Source organism: Helianthus annuus, chromosome 13, assembly GCF_002127325.2.
Source record: "Helianthus annuus cultivar XRQ/B chromosome 13, HanXRQr2.0-SUNRISE, whole genome shotgun sequence".
Taxonomy (NCBI): Eukaryota; Viridiplantae; Streptophyta; class Magnoliopsida; order Asterales; family Asteraceae; genus Helianthus; species Helianthus annuus.
Genome location: NC_035445.2, coordinates 112269340 through 112284570, shown reverse-complemented (window position 1 = coordinate 112284570; position 15231 = coordinate 112269340). Strand labels below are relative to the sequence as shown.

At 40.7% G+C, this 15231-nt stretch overlaps 1 non-coding gene across 1 annotated transcript; it reads left to right on the top strand.

Moving 5' to 3' along the window:
- The first annotated feature begins 8083 nt into the window (after nt 1-8083).
- LOC118486254 lies at nt 8084-8190 on the top strand. The gene has a single exon (XR_004878106.1). It is a non-coding gene; the product is annotated as a small nucleolar RNA R71 (small nucleolar RNA).
- The last annotated feature ends 7041 nt before the right edge of the window (nt 8191-15231 follow it).

Genomic DNA, 15231 nt, shown 5'->3' with positions numbered 1-15231 from the left:
CCAAATTTATGTGGATGACATCATTTTTGGAAGCACATGTAAAAAAATGTGTGAAGAGTTTAGGCAACTCATGACAGCTGAGTTTGAAATGAGTGCAATGGGTGAACTCCAGTGTTTTTTTGTCTCCAAGTAAAACAACTGCAAAATGGCACTTTTATCCATCAAGGCAAATATGCCAAAGAACTTTTAAAGAAATTTGATATGGATGATTGTAAGCCATGCAGTACACCCATTGCAACGAATAAACTAGTCATGTCTGATGAGAAGGATGAATTGGTTGATCAGACCTTATATAGAAGCCTGATTGGGTCTTTATTGTACCTAACTGCATCTAGACCAGACATCATGTTTGCAACATGTGTCTGTGCAAGATCCCAATCAGCCCCTAGAAAGTCAAACCTTATTGCTGTAAAAAGGATATTCAGATACCTCAAAGGTGCTCCCACACTTGGTATCTGGTATCCAGCTGATGGTAAAATTGAGCTTTCAGGTTTCTCAGATAGTGACTTTGCTGGATGTGACAAAACAAGGAAGTCCACTTCAGGAGGGTGCCAATTCCTAGGCAATTGCTTAGTGTCTTGGCAAAGCAAAAAGCAAGTAGTTGTTTCCACATCCACCACTGCTGAGGCAGAATATATAGCTGCTGCAAGCTGTACAACCCAACTGCTCTGGCTTCAAAGTCAGTTACTGGATTTTGGTATCACTGCCTTGAAGACATGATGCGTGTGTAGTGTAATATATTTTTAATGTATAATTAAGCCCTTTTTACACTTTTAGCCAAGTTTTAAATTTATAAAACACGATATTTACTAACACTAAACACACATATGGGCAAGTGCACCCATCGTGGACGTAGTATAGTGTTGGTAAGATACCGATGTCGTCCAAGGACACAAGAGCTTTTAATACCGGTTTATCCTCAACGTCTAATCAAATCAAAAAGTGAGAAAAATGTTTTTAAACTAAGAAAATAAAAACTAACTAAATGCTGAAAAATAAAATAAAAATAAAAACAGATAGACAAGATGAATCACTTGGATCCGACTCGTGTATTAGTATAACCTTTGATTATTTTCGCACTTTTGCACTTATTTAAGAGATTATCTTAGTTATTGTAGTAGGCCCCTCTTTTGAAGGCGACGTTACCCTCAACCCAGTAGTTTGAGTCAGCAAGGATACAATCCTAAAGGGTCGGAATATTGGAAGATAATGAATTAAGTTATTAATGCAAATTATGGTAGGCCCCGCTTTTGGCGGTGACGTTACCCTCGGCTAAGTAGTCTGAGTCAGCAGGGATACAGTCCTAAATAGCCGGGTTATAGTATTAATAGTAGTTAACTTATGAGGGGGTCAAAGAGTTTGGATCCCCGCCATCCAATACCTATGGGCATTGAATGAGATCCTACTAAATTTGACCCAGGTCCCAAGCAGGACCTCTAAACGCTGAACAAGGGCAAGACCCTTACCAAACCGTTCCCTTAACCCCCGACCAGGTAGCCAACATACCTCCATATAGACCGTGGAGATATGAATGGTGAAAATCTTTTATTTTATATAGACAGTAAAATAATGCCAAGACACCACGGACAAACGATAAGGAAAGATCACCTTCAACATAAGCAACTAGTTATTAAAGTCATTAATACAAAACCAAATAAAAAGTGCAAAAGATTAAAAATAAAAAGTATTATACTAAACACTTGTCTTCACCAAGTGATGTAAGAGACTTAGGCAAACATGGCCTTGATTGTCAAGAACTCTTACGATCAATCTTGGATCCCGAGACGACTCACACACTCTACGATGGACAATGGATGATGGTGGTGGATGATGGTGTTATGGTGGTGGTGGGTGGTGGATGAAGTGTGAGAGAGGTGGTATGCCAAGGGATGAGATGGAATGAAACCAAGCACCCCTATTTATAGGCTGAACAGAAGGCTGGGCACGGCCCCGTGTCCACTGGACACGCCCCCGTGCCCGTCTGACACTCTCTCTCCTCATTAATTGTAATTCTCAATTACAATTAATGCGCCTGCTGTACTTTCACCACGCCCCCGTGCTCACTGGACACGGCCCCGTGGTGGGCAATGGAAGCTTCTACAAGTTTGTCTTTTATGCTGCTTCTTGGGCACGGCCCCGTGCTGGCTGAGCACGGGGCGTGTTCAGGCTTCTGTTTTCTCTTCTTTGCTTTGGAGGATGCCGTTGAGGGTCCGGGCAGTCTACTTTTATTCCTTTTCTTGTATTTATGCTAGAATTAGTTGTCTTTTTGCTTCTTTTGTGAATTTGAGCTCATTTCATCCTGAAAATACAAAAGGAAGACAAAAACACTCTTTTTCCAACATTAGTACTTAAAAAGGGTTAGTTTTATGCCTTAATTGATGTGATTTATATGTTGCATTTTACACACATCAAATACCCCCACACTTGAACTTTTGCTTGTCCTCAAGCAAAACTCTTTAAATGTGGCTTACACTCCCAAATGGAATAGGTAGAAGAGAATGTTTTTGGTTTGTCATAGAGTGTCGGGAATCCAAAGATCTCTTTAGGTTTTATTTTTATTTATTCACAATCCTATTCGTTATGATTTATTGAGAACGTCTCGTAGGATAAATTACTTATTTGGGCATAACATGCCTTTTTTAAAATTTTATTTATATACAAGTTCACATACCTCACGGGATAAATCACTCAACACTCGGCCGAAGGTGTATTTTTAGTGAATCACTCGAGAGCGGCATGGAACTCACACATTCCATAGGCTTGCCAAGCAATCAATCCTCCTCCTTTTTAACTTTTTACCTTTGTAAATATCAAGAGGACTTTTTGGGTGAAGGGTTAGGCTTGGGTTAAAGGTGGGTGGTTGGGTTAGTGGTTACTAAAAGGGCGAAAAGCGTAAAAAGCGTCGGTTTTCGAAAAAAATTTTAGTGACTTTTTATTTTGAAGTATTTCTCCAAACAAGCTTTTGTTTGTATAGCTTTGTTTGTTTTTAACTTCATCATCATTTTTTTTTAGTCACATAAAAGAACGAGCTTGCGAAAAACCGAGCTTTGTTACTAAAATAAAAAGGTTTTTGGTGGGTAAAAAGGGTTTTAGGGTAATGAAATGAAAGGTTTAGGCTCAAAGGGGTTAACTAGGGGGATTTTGGGTAAGTGGTAAAAAAAAATTGAAAAATAATGGTGTAGAAAGAAAAATGGTTAGTCCTAATGCCTCCATCACTTACTTACTTGGGTTTAAGTTGGTAAGGACCGGGAATGAATCGTCGTGGCAAGTTCTAGAGTTGTAAGAACCAAGCGGCTATTCACACAAGAAACGAAAAATGAGCATTTAGTCTAAAGATGTAAATTTGTATGCTCAATAAAGGCTCAAAACTCACTTTTGTGGGAATGGGTTTTTTAATGTGATCAAGTATATATAATCGAATTTTAACTAGACTTGTTATGCCGTTTCGTAATTTTCTTATGTTGGTTCTTGTTATCACGACGCTTTCGGTTGTAAATTTTTTTTAAAAATATAACCTTATTAATCTTGTGATTCCCAACTTAAACTTTAGACAAGTAAAAAAAATGAAAGGATTTTTGAAAAAATTTGGGGTGTTTAGCGGTTCCAATAGAGTTTTGTGTAAGGCTTGTTGTTAGGACTTACAATGTAACACCCCCAAAATTTCACCTGCGGAAACCCCGCGAGGCGTGTTATGCATCAGAGTACGAGCCACCAATCACATTGAACCAATGATAAATATTTAAATAAGTCATGACATTAATTTACCAAAATAAGTTGTCAACATAATATTAATTCTCAAAAATTGTGTAGCGGAAGCATGTAATAAGTTGTTTAGCAATTGTTTCATAATAACGCTTAAACCAACGTATCAAATGTAATTTAATCCAAGAGCCTCGATCCATGACCACTCCAGCACTCCCAGATAGCAAGCTTCCCAATTCCAAGATACCTAACGACCTGCGAGCATGTAACACGTGTATCAGACAAAGCTGGCGAGTTCACAGTTTTAGAAAACGTTTGTTACCCGTTGTATGTAAAACAGTCCAATAACCAATGCAAGTAATATTGTTAATATCTCAATTCCGAACAATGACGGCTCCTGAAATACACGACTGCCCTTCCCACGTACTCCTATCTAGTACTGGGCCAGACTGGGTCATTAGTTCACCTCCGTCCTCTACAGGCACGGGGTGAGGGTGCCAAACCTAAGTAGCGCTACTAACTAATACCCGATGAGGGACTTACAAAAGATGATAGGTGAGAATATTAACCAATATACTCGTTTTTACCCAAAGACTCATTCCCCCCATGGGATACCCACTGACTGTCCCCAACCACTGGGACGCATGCTCGAATGTAGTGAACTCACCTTGGTTTGCTCGGTAGAATTAGTTACTTGTTTCACAACAGTGATTTACCAAGCCCTATGATAGTTACACATAACAATCAGTTTGTATACAAGCACAACACGTATCATTTCACATTCAGTCATCAGCTAGTGTACACGAATACAAGTGTTAACATTCATCACTAAGCATGGCATACCAATTAATCATGCACAAATTCCATCATTCAAAGTATGTTCATAACCCCTCAATATCTTTCGATTCACACATATCCTTCGATTCACACATATCCTTCGATTCACACATATCCTTCGATACACATATCCTTCGATTCACACATATCTTTCGGTCATACATATCTTTCGATCATAGTTATCTTTCGATCACAGTTATCTTTCGGTCACAGTTATCTTTCGGTTCACACTTATCTTTCGGTCACAGTTATCTTTCGAACAACTATTATCCTTCGGTCAAACAGTTACGTTGTTTCCCTAACTTAAGCAGAATTTGTTACAATCAACCATTAATTCGATTGGCCAATATAACCGTTTCCTTAGTTACAGTTTCGATTAACACAATATCAACAAATCAATTTGTAACATATAGATCAAACAAGGCAAATTTAAGCTATCTCATAAGAACCCTAATCCAAACCAACATGAACAACATTCTCAAAACCTTGAATAAACATATAGACTTAACAACATGAAGCTGATTACATGCATACCCGATTCCCTAGCACAGGATTATCCATCCATATCACAGCCGACTACATTTGACAACATTCTAATCATGATGCCCTAATCCAAAACATAACATGTTAGTCGATTGCCATTTAATCAGTTTTAAATTATTTTCATGGAACCTAACCCGCAAGAACATCAACACGCAATTCATATCGTTCATCACATTGACAGCCCTAATCATACTAATCCAAACATGAAATCATATAATCGTTTAATAAAGAAAACAACATAAGACACTAACCGAGGAACTGGAAGGTATGATAATGATGATCACGACAAGAGGGGGGGTCCTTGACTACTGCCGCCGCACAAGAGAGGTTTCTAGGGTTTGGAATATGATTGAATGTTTTGTGCTAGGCATCTACGTAACGTCATATAATGTTAATGGGGTTTTGGGCTGGTAACAAGTTGGGCCGAAAGTTAAGGTCTTTAGTCGAAAGATCTTGGCTCGAAAGACTTGAATTCCAGCCGAAGGATCCTAGCTCGAAGGATTTTATCTTAAGTCGAAAGATAGAGTCTTGGATCGAAGGATCTCATTACTTTCGGTCGAAGGATCACCTTATGTCTTAGGGTCGAAGGATTAGTATCAAGTGTTTAACGCGTTAATCAGTAACAAGTTTGTAACATAATCCCACTAGCACAATGATCTTTCAGGATGCCAAGAATATGTGAATTCAACAAAAGAGTCGTGGAATAGAATAATACTAACCTCGGGAATTCGGGTTGTCACATCATCCCCAACTTGAAAGAAATTTCGTCCCGAAATTTGACAAGTAAGTACGAGAAAGTGAAGTGGCAATTCAAGATTGCTGTGGATTTTCCTCAGGCGTTACATACAAAATTTCAAAGTGTTAGCTCCCCCCCCCCCCACACTTAAATTACACATTGTCCTCAATGTGTCCCAAAAATAAATTTTTAGGTTGATTGGATGTGTGGTGTGGTGTTAAAAAGCAAAGATTTATGTTACTGGCAGTCTGGACACGGCCCCGTGGTGACCGGGCACGGCCCCGTGGTCAGGTGTCAGTAACAGAAATTAAAGAAATGAGACAGAAGCCTGGACACGGGGGCGTGTCTGGTGAACACGGCCTGTGTCCAGTTACCTGAACTGGGCGTTTTTCTGCAGGTGGCTCAGCACGGGGCCGTGTTGAGCCTTCTGTGATGGAGATTTGTGTCGGGTTGCTCTGTTCTTTGTGCATGGGGCCATTTTTCTCGTTCCCTTTTTCATCCATTACCACCATGAGTGTGTTTTATTCCTGCAAATTAAAACTAAAAGATTAAACTAAACTAAGGATAGTTCCGCGGAATGCCTCCGTGGTGCGCCACGTTTATAAGGGTCCTTGGCTAGACCCAATGCGAGGTTATATGTTTTCTGAGTGGGATGCTTGGCGTCCCATGTTACACCGTCGGAGAGCAGCATCCAAGCTTGAATCAATAACCTTCATGTAGTTGACCGGGTCATCGTCCTCTATTCTTTTCCCGACTCCGAATTTTACTTCATCATCCCCATATCTCAAAGTGAGTGTTCCGTCATTCATATCTACCACCGCTTGGGCAGTGGCAAGAAAGGGTCTTCCTAGTATGAGGGGAACCTCGGTGTCTTCTTCCATATCTAGTATGACAAAGTCGGCTGGATAGACGAATCTGCTTACCTTTACCAAAACGTTTTCGATGACACCCTGTGGAAATTTGACGGAGCGATCAGCGAGTTGTATGCTCATTTTTGTGGGACTCGTGGTTCCCAAGCCGAGTCTTTTAAACATAGATGAGGGCATGAGGTTAATGCTAGCCCCAAGGTCGGCTAGAGCATTACGAACGGGGGATTCCCCTATTGAACAGAGAATCGTGAAGCTTCCGGGATCGATTTTCTTTTGGGGAAGTTTATTGAGTACGAGTGCAGAGCATTCTTCGCCTAAATTGACTAATTGCAAATTTTCAATCTTCTTTTTATGCGTAAGGAAGTCCCTCATGAATTTAGAGTATTTGGGCATTTGGGTTAGGACCTCGATAAAAGGAATATTGACATGCAATTGTTTTAACAGACTTTCGAACTTTGCGAATTGCTCATTGGTCTTTTGACGAATTAACCTACCGGGGTATGGAACTCGAGGAGCCTTGGTAGGCTCTGGTGACGGAGGGGAGTTCTTCTCCTGCAGAGGTGTGGGTACTGTTTCTTCTGTTGGTGGTGGCGCTTCTGCAGGTCCCACGGTGCGGTTTCGTAGCGTGATGAGGTGAACTTGCGCTTTTGGGTTTGTTTCGGTATTGCTAAGTAATGCGCCTTGTGGTCTCTCGGCAAAATTTTGAGCTATTTGATTTAATTGTTTTTCTATGTTTTGAATACTAGCTTGTTGATTTCTAAAATTTGATTCTAATTGTAGAAATCTTTCCGAGTTTTTCTTTTCAGTGTCGGAGATGAGGCGAGATATAGTATCTTCGAGCCTTTCTCGTCCACTTTGCTGTTGAGTGAAATTTTGTGACTCATTTCTTGGTTGTTGAAAGTTTGTTCGTTGGGTTTGTTGGTTACTACTATTGCCGGGTTCCCTCCAACCAAGGTTTGGGTGGTTTCGCCATCCTTGGTTGTAAGTTCCCGTTGGGGGACCCGACGGCCTAGGTCTATTATCAATGTAGTTTACCATTTCTTGTTGATCGTCCGTTTCTTTCATACAACTCCAATTTTCATGTGACCCACCACACCCTTCACAAGCCATAACCGAGACTGTTTTTGTCATTTCCAACTTTTTTATCTTTGAAGAAAGGGCCTCGATTTGGGCTTGTAAAGAAGTGCTTTCATCGACCTTATGGGCGCCCGGGGCAATAGATTTATTCCCCCGAGGGGTGTGCCATTGAAAATTGGTTTGAGAAATTTCCTCAATTTGATTATATATTTCGTGTGGGCGTCGATTACCTAAAAGTCCCCCGGAGCTAGAATCAAGTGTCTGCCTTGTGTGTGGCAACAATCCATTATAGAAAGTGGATACTTGTTGCCATATCGCAAGGCCATGATGCGGACACTTGCGTAATAACTCCTTGAACCTTTCCCAAGTTTCATATAAGGATTCCCCGTCCTCTTGTGAATATGTATTAATTTCAGTCATTAATTTAGCAGTTTTAGCGGGAGGGAAATTCTTATATAGAAATTTTTGGGCTAGTTCATCCCAGGTGTTTACCGATCCAGCTGGGAGGGCGTTGAGCCAAGCTTTCGCTCGGTCTTTCAGTGAGAAAGGAAACATACGGAGGCGGATGGTGTCATTTGATGCTCCGTTGATCCGAAAGGTATCACATATTTCTAAGAAATTGGTGATATGTAGATGGGGATCCTCGTCCGCAAGCCCGTGGAAGGTTGCGGAGTTTTGGAGCATTTGTATCAAATGCAGCCGAAGTTCGAAGTTATTAGCTTCAACATTCGGAGCATTGATAGCGGCGCCTAGGTTACCTATGGTAGGTCGTAGATAATCCATAAGGGTACGTTGGTCCGCCATTGGAGGTGGATCACCCGAAACCTTCTCTTGGTTTTTAGCTTTTAACCTTTTTCTGAGAAAGCGTTCGGGTTCTTCTAGTGGTTCTTTTATGTCCTTATTGGAACTGGAGCTCATACACTATGTAAGATTGGCGTCGGGTTCCAAGTCCTGCAATAAAAACAGAAAAGAATGCTGGTCAGAAGGTTCACCACGGCCCCGTGTTCAACGAACACGGCCCGTGGTCGGAGTTTCAGTTAATATTTTCCAGACCCTAGTTACTGGAAGTTGGACACGGCCCCGTGTTGCACCGACACGGCCCCGTGGTCAGCCTTCTGTAACTTGGAAAACTAAAAACTGCCAGTAACGACGCTGGGCACGGCCCGTGTCCGACCAGGCACGGCCCGTGCTGAGCTCTGCAGAAGCTGAAAAACCAAGAAAAATCCTAAAAATTAAAAAGAAAAATAAAAATATGATTAGGCCGTTGATTCCTAACTTTCTTAAAATCCTTGTGTCCCCGGCAACGGCGCCAAAAACTTGGTGCGTGTGTAGTGTAATATATTTTTAATGTATAATTAAGCCCTTTTTACACTTTTAGCCAAGTTTTAAATTTATAAAACACGATATTTACTAACACTAAACACACATATGGGCAAGTGCACCCATCGTGGACGTAGTATAGTGTTGGTAAGATACCGAGGTCGTCCAAGGACACAAGAGCTTTTAATACCGGTTTATCCTCAACGTCTACTCAAATCAAAAAGTGAGAAAAATGTTTTTAAACTAAGAAAATAAAAACTAACTAAATGCTGAAAAATAAAATAAAAATAAAAACAGATAGACAAGATGAATCACTTGGATCCGACTCGTGTATTAGTATAACCTTTGATTATTTTCGCACTTTTGCACTTGTTTAAGAGATTATCTTAGTTATTGTAGTAGGCCCCTCTTTTGAAGGCGACGTTACCCTCAACCCAGTAGTTTGAGTCAGCAAGGATACAATCCTAAAGGGTCGGAATATTGGAAGATAATGAATTAAGTTATTAATGCAAATTATGGTAGGCCCCGCTTTTGGCGGTGACGTTACCCTCGGCTAAGTAGTCTGAGTCAGCAGGGATACAGTCCTAAATAGCCGGGTTATAGTATTAATAGTAGTTAACTTATGAGGGGGTCAAAGAGTTTGGATCCCCGCCATCCAATACCTATGGGCATTGAAGGAGATCCTACTAAATTTGACCCAGGTCCCAAGCAGGACCTCTAAACGCTGAACAAGGGCAAGACCTTTACCAAACCGTTCCCTTAACCCCCGACCAGGTAGCCAACATACCTCCATATAGATCGTGGAGATATGAATGGTGAAAATCTTTTATTTTATATAGACAGTAAAATAATGCCAAGACACCACGGACAAACGATAAGGAAAGATCACCTTCAACATAAGCAACAAGTTAGTAAAGTCATTAATACAAAACCAAATAAAAATTGCAAAAGATTAAAAATAAAAAGTATTATACTAAACACGTGTCTTCACCAAGTGATGTAAGAGACTTAGGCAAACATGGCCTTGATTGTCAAGAACTCTTATGATCAATCTTGGATCCCGAGACGACTCACACACTCTACGATGGACAATGGATGATGGTGGTGGATGATGGTGTTATGGTGGTGGTGGGTGGTGGATGAAGTGTGAGAGAGGTGGTGTGCCAAGGGATGAGATGGAATGAAACCAAGCACCCCTATTTATAGGCTGAACAGAAGGCTGGGCACGGCCCCGTGTCCGCTGGACACGCCCCCGTGCCCGTCTGACACTCTCTCTCCTCATTAATTGTAATTCACAATTACAATTAATGCGCCTGCTGTACTTTCACCACGCCCCCGTGCTCACTGGACACGGCCCCGTGGTGGGTAATGGAAGCTTCTACAAGTTTGTCTTTTATGCTGCTTCTTGGGCACGGCCCCGTGCTGGCTGAGCACGGGGCGTGTTCAGGCTTCTGTTTTCTCTTCTTTGCTTTGGAGGATGCCGTTGAGGGTCCGGGCAGTCTACTTTTATTCCTTTTCTTGTATTTATGCTAGAATTAGTTGTATTTTTGCTTCTTTTGTGAATTTGAGCTCATTTCATCCTGAAAATACAAAAGGAAGACAAAAACACTCTTTTTCCAACATTCGTACTTAAAAAGGGTTAGTTTTATGCCTTAATTGATGTGATTTATATGTTGCATTTTACACACATCAAGACACCACTCATGTTGGATAGCCAGGCAGCAGAAAATATCATCAAAAATCTAGTTTCTCATTCTACCACCAAACACATCGACATCAGACATCACTTTGTGAGGGATTGTTATGAAAAAGGTTTAATTTCTCTGCATCATGTTCCAACTAAGGATCAGCTGGCAGACGTGCTAACCAAAGCATTTGACTCATCCACCTTTGAAAGCTTGATCTCTAGGATTGGCATGCTAAACATGGAATAACAGGCAAAATCTTGTTTTTCTATGAATAAATGCATTAAAATGTTTTCAGAAAATCAAAAATCCATCCTTAAAAATAGCTAAAAAATGAAGTTTTCATTAAAATCCTTAAAAGTCTGCCATAACCACTGATGAGTTCAAAAGTCTGTTCTACTTCAAAAGTCTGCCCACTGCTGAAAATCATCCCCTGCTCTCTCATTCCTTTGATAAACACTGTTGTTCAAAAGCAGTGTTGTATCCACTGATAGCAAAAATCATCCACTGCCTTCAGAACCGTTACATCCACTGCCTTCATCAGTAACTTTCATGAAAGTATTGTCCTTCAGTTCATCAGGGGATGGTACGTGGACAGTACATAGTGGTCAGTCCCCGCTGCCACATCAGCATTCACTTTTTCTCCATGAAACCCCCTTTCAAACCCCACACAGGGTTCTTACTGTCGAATTGAATTCATAAAAATTCTCTTCTCAAAGCAGTTTCCATCACTTTCCATCAAATTTCTTCACAAATTTCTTCGATTGCCTTCTTCAAAAATGACTAAATCGAAGTCCTCCGCAAAATCCACTTCATCTTCAAAAGGGGCCTCTCAAAAGGCTACACCCACAGAAATTCCACACAAACCCTCTCATAATCTTCTGGGTCTTCTCACAAAACCCGGCACCATAGATACCTTCGATTCCATCCTCGATATGATCACTGCGTCAAAGTACAAAACTTTGCTTACAGCAGATGCTCCCATTTACCTGCAAACCTAGAGAGAGTTTTGGAAACATTGTATCCTTGACAAACAAGGTGAAGATGTCAAAGCCATTAACTCTACTCTATAGGGAAAAGCTGTCGTAATAACACCACAATCCATCTTGGAGGTCTTTCAACTCAACGATCAGGAAGGTTAAAATTCTTTTCCTAAAAATGAGTTAAAAATTGACTTCATTGAAAGAGGGTATGCAGACACAATGATGAAGAGGGATACCTTACAAAAAGGTTTCTTCCCACCTGCAACAAGGTTTTTATTCCATACCCTCCTTAAGTGTGTTTCAAACAAAACCACTGCCTTTAATGAAATACCATTGAAGATTCAAAACCTGGGGTATGCTATTCTTCAAGAAGAAAATTTTAATTATTCCCAGGTAATCTTTAATGATATGGTTAAAAATGTTGAAACAAAATCATTCTTACTGTTTCCAAGATTTCTAAGCTACTATTTTGAAAAGAAATTCAGTAAGAATGATCTTTCGTTAATAAACCAAGGTGAGTTTTTTCAAATGCACAGCTTAACTGCTGAAACTTTTACAAGAATGTCAACACCTTGCAAAACACAAGCAGAGGTGCCTGAGCAAAATTTAGCAGCAAACACTGCTCCTCAGGTATCTGCTGCTGAGCCCACTACTCAAGGTGATCAAAGTGGCAAAACAAACAACTGCTTTGAAACCCACACCTACAATCACCAAAAAGCCACAGAAAAAGAAAACTCAAAAACCCCCCCAAACCCATCAAAAAGGCAACTCTGGAGGATGAGATACCAGAGAAACTGCCTGTGACAACACAAAAGTCACAACAAACCACTGCTGCTACTTCCTCACAGTAGTTGGTACAAATATCTCAAACCATAGCTGAAACTCCTCCTGTCTCTTCTCAAAAAGAACAGGTTGTACAACAAGGGACACCACTCTATGATACTCTGGAATCACTCGTTTTCATCATCCACAGCCCACTGCCCGAGGAAAATTCTCTTTCTACACCCAACCTCACATCCACAATTCCACCAAATACAAAAATTTTGTTGGATGCAATTGATTTGAACCAGGCACAACCCAGTCCTTCTCAATCACCTGTTCATGAGAATATGCCTCAACAACAGACTGGGCCTGATGCATCAATCTTTGCTAACCCACCAACATACCTGAGGAGGTTACACCCCTTGAGTTACAAGTAACTCTTGGTGGTATTCCAAGTGAAGCAGCCACTACAAGTGTTGAACCCACTCGTTTACACTTGGACAGTGGTTACATCAATAAGACTTCCTTGGAGGCAATTCCTTCTATAACACCTCTGATATCTGCTAGTGAGTTTGTTCTGACCACTGGTTCCATCAAAAGATTATCAAGTGTTGAAGGAAGAAGACCCCAGTACCAAGAAAAAAGGGGCATCAGTGGTTAATGTTTGGAATACACTCCCTACCTCAACCACTGATACAACCACTAATAGTGGGAAATCAGATAATCCTATTAAGTTGGGTGATGGTTTAACGTACCAAGAATTGACGAAACGTGTTGAAAAACTGGATACTTCGGTTGCAAAAATCAAAGAAATGCTGCAACAGTTGTTAACAGTACAAAAGGTGCAATCCCCTGCTGATACAACAGTTGTTCCACCTCAAACATCTGCTCCACAAGCATCTGTTGCAAATGAGCTCTGGAACTTCTTTCAACCTTTTCTCCAACAATAACAACAAATAGCTGCTCAGCAACATGAAACACATGTCCAAGAGTTGAGGAACACAATGGAGTCTAGGTTCAGAAACACACAAGCTGACATCAAGGCTATAAAGGCCCATCTGTTGACAACCATTGGCACTGCTCCTCCAACTGTTCTATTCATTGATCAACTGCCCCCAGATAATGCCAAAAAGGGGGAGAAAATTCAGGAGTGGAAAAAGAAGGGGATTGATGATGGTCTATATGTTGAGCCAGAAAAGGATGCTATGCTCAAAAAAATTCCCTTGCCAGATGGTAGCAAGAAGGTTGATGTTACCCAAAATGCACTTAATGAAAGAGTAATAAGTGTAAAAAGGGATAGAGCGGCAAAGGATATATCAAGGTGGAATGAGGAGAAAAGAGCTTACATGGAGCTTAATGCACAGGGTTGTTCTGGGCTAAAGGATGTTCAAAATCCTGTGCCAAAAAGAAATCCTACTAGAAAAGTAAGGGAACCCAAGTCCACACCATCCAGACTCACAAAGCATACTCCAAAACCACCATCCAAAAGCCACCAACATCAAACCTCCACCCAAACAGTTGCTGAAACTCCTGCTGTATCAACATCTGTTGGTACTTCAGTTGTTTCAACAACTGCTATCACTACAACACACACCACTTCAACACACACTACAACCACTGCCTTACCACCACCACCATCACCACTTAAAACAACATCTCCACCATCACCTCCTGTCAAAAAGCAGAAGACAGCAGATGTTACAACATCTGTTGTAATGACAACAGTGGTTGAAACACCAGTTGTTTCAACAACTGTTAGTCAATCACAAACCACTGCCACTCAAGTCACCACCACTGTTCCACCCAAAACATCATCTGCCTCTCCTAAAATAAAAAGGAGAAGGATTATCATACCAGATGATGATTCTCCATCACCACCACCAACATCTTCAAAATCTCTAGCACTTGTCACAATTCCAAATCCTATTCCTCTCTCTTCAGCTCAAATTCAAAAGCCATTACCTCCTGCAGGTGTTTTATTTCCTTTGGAACTCATAGCAGTTAGGGAAGAAATCAAATCTTTCTATTATGAGGATGACCCTGCTAAAAGGAGTTTGCCATCAGTTGAAGGATATCCCAGGCCAAACAATATTGAAGAATATTTGAAAATCAAGGCTAAGCAAGCAGAGGATATCTCAAATAAGAATAAACAAGGGAAATCTGATAGAGAATTTCAGCAAAATTATCAGTTTCTACTCACACAGGTCAGATCTTTGGAGCAATTTGCTAAAAATGTATGTCAGCAAATCTCAGAAAAGGCAGATGAGTCCTTGAGAAAAGACTACATTGATAACATCATGGCCTACAAGAAATACAAAGGAGAGAAATACATGTACAAAGACTGGACCATTTCTGAGCTGGAAAATGAAGCAGCCAGGATCTAAGAAATTATTAAAAACAAGGTCAAACACACACCTCCAGAAAAATTCAAAAAGATTGTATCTGACAAAGCTTTAGAGTTGAAGAGAATGAAAGAGGAGCTGATAGCAGCTGATTATGGGTCAAAGAATTCTGTGTCAAAGTGGGGAGAAGATAGGGTCAGGGCCACCTACAAAAAGTTGGAAGAACTTAGAAAGAAAGATCCAACAGTTCCACAAAAGCCTGACTATCCTGAAGCAGAGGTTTCAAAAAGACCATCAAAACTGCAAATCAGGAGATCCACTGCTCCAGCTGGTGCAGCCATCTTTAAAAGAAGGCCACAAAAACAGTTGGGCTCT